Source organism: Octopus bimaculoides, chromosome 15 (assembly GCF_001194135.2).
Source record: "Octopus bimaculoides isolate UCB-OBI-ISO-001 chromosome 15, ASM119413v2, whole genome shotgun sequence".
Lineage (NCBI taxonomy): Eukaryota > Metazoa > Mollusca > Cephalopoda > Octopoda > Octopodidae > Octopus > Octopus bimaculoides.
Window position 1 is genome coordinate 5252921 of NC_068995.1, and position 5045 is coordinate 5257965.

Sequence of the window (5045 nt, forward strand, 5' to 3'; positions counted from 1 at the left end):
CTCAAGCATGTTGTTACGGGTTCAATTCAATTGTGTGGCACTTTGGTGACAATAGCCTCGGGCCGGCCAAAACCTTGTGAGTGGATTTGGTAGACGGAAACTGAAAGAAGCCCGCCGTATCTATCTATCTATCTATCTATCTATCTATAAATAAATAAAGAAGAATTATTGCCGTTATTAATAGTATTAATAAGGTAGTTATAAGGTGACTAGCAAGTTACTGAATCTATATATTATAGTAAAGATTGAAACAGCGCAGCGGATGAGCTAAAGGGATAGGCTGAGAAGACTACAGCTTTACTTCCTGGAGTGAAGGTGCGAGAGATATGCGATAATATACAAATGGAAAATCCTAGAAAGGCTAGTACCTAACTTTGGCATTGAGTGTTATACAAATGCCAAAACTGGCCGCCATTGTATTGTACCAAAGGTACCATCCACTCCATCTAATTTCAGAACCAGATACTGCAATAGTATAGGGTTCAAAGGCCCACAGCCCTTCAATGGCCTACCACAAAAATTAAGAAATTTGCACAAGGTGGAAGGAAGTAGATGTCTTCAAAAAGAAACTAGACATCCTCCAGGAGACCAAAACAAACTGGACGTTGTTTGAATTTATTTCATGCAACATCAGAGCCAGTCCTTTTATATAGAGGAGCAACAGCCTTGACGCTTACCAAGAAAAACTGGGATTCAAGCTAGATGGAACTTACACCCAAATGTTAAGAGCAGTCTTTAACATATCTTGGAGAAGTCATCCCACCAAGAAACAGCTGTAAGGAGATCTCCTGCCTGTTCCCACCATCTTAAGGGAAAGACGCTTGTGCGAGATAAACAAGTGCTGCCATGTGACTTACAGCTATGGACACTAAAGCATGGCCATATTCGGGCAGGTCGTCCGAACACCACTTACGTTGACCAACTCACCAGAGACACAGGACGCCTCCCCGAAGACCTTCCTAAACTATAATGCAAGACTGTTAGGAAGGCGTGTGCGGCTTAAAAGTATTAGAGCCAGCTCGACCAGATAATGATGAATATCTTCTTCATTCTTTACTAAAGATTTGAATGTGGTTTAGCAGATCAGGAGCCAATATATATATATAGACTGTCGCTCTCTTTGGATCAATACTCCGAGTATTCACATCCAATGTAATATTATAATATTGGTGTAGAATAAACAGGAAAATCACAATTAGTTGTTTATTCGTTACAATGGAACAACAAACCCAACAAGTAGAAACATAATGGTTCGGTTATTGTTGTTATTGGTGTTGTTGTTTTAAATAATGTCTTCCTTACATCATTTTTATGAAATTAGAATCTGTGAAATGTCAGCAAATGTAATGAAGAGATATTAAATAAATGAATAATGCATTTAAAATTAATTTCATTGCGCTATTATTTCATCATGTGGCGGCTGAAAGGCAGGTGGGGTGGGTAGAGCTCGGGGAGGGGTGCGGATTGCGTTTTTATTTTTTATTGTCTCTTCACATATATATATATATATATATTTTTTTTCTGTTATTTTTCTCTTATTTTTCTGTTTACTCAAATTTAATTTATGTAAATACAGCAATTATCTTGATAAAAGATCCAAAAAAGTATGAATTTGTATGACAGTCGAATGTTGTGTGTATCTTTACTCTTCTGTTCCTTTTCTTCCATCTTATTTTTCCCTCTCAATCCTCGCACCACCATCACCACCATCACTTCCTATCAATTTACTTGTATTCTAACGTGGTGGAAGAGAGGAGGAAGAACAGAAAAGTTGGACAGCTATTTACAGGAAGTGCAGCAGATATAATTGCTCTCTTAAATGCATACATTAAATTCAATATATAGTGCAGTGAACTCTTTTGGCAGAGATTGGGTTTACTTTCGAGAATGGATAAACAAAGCAAAGCATAAAGGGACGCGATTTAAGAACGGAATCCTAATATTTGTTGAATACATACAGCACAATTATATATAATCTCATATCACATCATAGCATATTAATATATGTAATATATATGTATATATATATGTATAAGGTGGTGATGAGCAAGCGCAGAACAGTTAACACGCTGGACCAAATACTTAGAGGCGTTGCGTCCGTCTTTATGAAGGCGGTGAGCTGGCAAAATCGTTACCGCGCAGGGCAAAATGCTTAACGGTGCTTCGTTTGCCTTTATGTTCTGAGTTCAAATGCCACCGGGGTCGACTTTGCCTGTCACCCTTTCGAAGTCGATAAAAATAAATATCATTTGAGTACTGGGGTCGACTTATCCCCATCCCCGAAATTACTGGCCTTGTGCCAAAATTTAAAACCCACCAACGCTTGACAACCTGTGTCCAGAAAATCGGAAAATCCAGAAATCCGGACCACCTCTGGTCTCAAGGTCGCCAGATAAGAGGTTCGGTACCTGTATATATATATATATATACAGGTGACCCGGATTTCTGGATTTTCAGATTTTCTGGACACAGGTTGTCAAGCGTTGGTAGGTGGGGGCACAAACACACGCACACAACTGGCTACTTTCACTTTTCATCTACCAAATTTGGTTGGTGCGAGGCTATAATAGAAGACACTTGCGCATGGTGCCACGCAGTGGAACAGAACCCGGGACCATATAGTTGGGAAGCAGGCGCTTCTTACCACACAACCACGTCTGTGCCTATATATATATATATATATATATATATATATATGAAACAATATAATAACAAATCATATATGAATATATACATATATATGTGTGTGTGTGTATAATATAAAACACAACAATAAAAATTTCATATGCCACGATTATATATAACAAATCATACAGAAATATATATAATAAATAAATATAAATTATAGGATATTTGAACACAGAGTGTACAGACGGACGAAATGTCGCTAAACATTTTGTCCGCCGTGCAAACGATTCCGTCTGCTGACCGTCTAAACTTCATCATAAATAATAGCGATGGAAATCCACTGTCCGTCTGTATAATGGCGGCGGCGGTGGAGGGGGTGTGGAGGGGGTCATCTCGAAGGTACATTTTACTGGTGGGGAGGACAAGTATCGGATGTGTTATTTGATTGGTTGTTTTGGTCAACTTCATAAACAATAACTACCAAAACAGGTGTTGCTACAGCCGTTGGATCACTACCACCATAACCATCTGTAAGACCAAGACCGCCGCCACCACAAATCAACGACACTTCCGCTTCCTTTACGAACATTACAATCTCCACCACCACTACCATCACCACCGCATCCGATAGCATCATCACTATCACTTCAACTGCAATCTATATACCAACACCACTAAGAACACTACTACCAATACTGCAATAGTTACCACAAGCTCCATCATCACTTCAACCATCATCACCACCACCACTACCTCCAGAACTATCACTCATCTTCACCACTCACACCACTCTACCAAAACTACTACTACCACCACCACCACCGTTACCATCATTTCGACTAATCTCATCAGTACTACCACCACCACCTACACATACGCCACCACTGAAACCACTCAATATGACTACCGCCATAACGCCAGCATCAACACTAATACCACCCTTACTACCACCGCCTACCATTACGTTCCTCAGTGGTACTACCATCAACATTACCACCGCCAATACAACGTCATCACGATACTACGACGATCACCACAACGATACAAGTACGTGTACCCTACCACCACCACCAACTACGCGTACCTTTTACTACTACCACTGCAACCAGCACCACATCACCACAACCACCACCACCACCACCACCACCGCCGGAACAGTAACAATAAAAAGAAGAGTATGTCACATGATGTGATGTAGAATCCATTACAGAGTGTTTGAGCAGACATAATGGAAGGATCTGGATTAGAATAAAAGGGGTGGGGATGAGTTTAGGGATTAAGGATTATCATTTTATCATCAATTATATATTAGTAGAAGGATTAGTGATGGTAGTTGGTGAGGGATATAACGAGAACGAGTGTGTATGGATATGTGTATATATAGATGTGAGCTTACAAAAGTGTGTCTTGTGTGTGCTTGTGTGTGTATGTATGTGTGTGCGTGCGTGTGTGTGTAGTAATAGAATATGTGTGTGTGTGTGTACATATACCCATATACACATCTATACGTAGATACATTCACATACACACACATACACGCACACACGTGACAACAAAAGTGTGTGTAAGCGCGTGCGTATGTGTGTATAAGTGCGTATGTGTATGTCCATACGTGCGTAAGTGCCTGAGTATGCGTGTGTATGTGCAAGAGTATGCGGTTTGTATGTGCGTGTGCATGTGTACACGCATCAGCATGTGTGTGTACATGTGTATGATATGTGGTTGTGTTTACAGAGGTACATTCTATGTATACATGTATGCAGCTAGTTGTGCATATATATACGCATGTTACGTTGATATATGCATATTTATGCATGCATGTAGCTATGTATGCATATATGAGTACAGTTGCATATGTATGTCTACCCATGTATGCATACATATACACTCATGCCTCTATGCATGCATATATATATGTGTATATGTATATATATATATATATATATATATATATATATATATATATATATATATAAGTCTATACATTTATGTATACATGCTTACAAGTATATATGCCTATGTATGCATGCTTGTATATATATATATATATATATATACATGCAAGTATGAACTGTGTATATAAATTGATATACAAAAATATCAGTTATATAGCTATATTGGAATAGGCATGTATAAATTCATATATAACTTTATATATATGCACACACACATATAAATATATATATGCATTTACGTATATGTTTGTAAGCATGTGTATATGTATGCATATATATGTGTACATACTTCCATGCTTATATATATATATATATATATATATATATATATATATACATACATACACCAGGTACATGTGTACCTGGTGTATATGCGTGTATGTGTGTATCAAAGATTACGTGTAAGTAAATATGTGGTTGTGTGTATTGCATTATGCGTATAAAGTGCATCCACACGTGTGC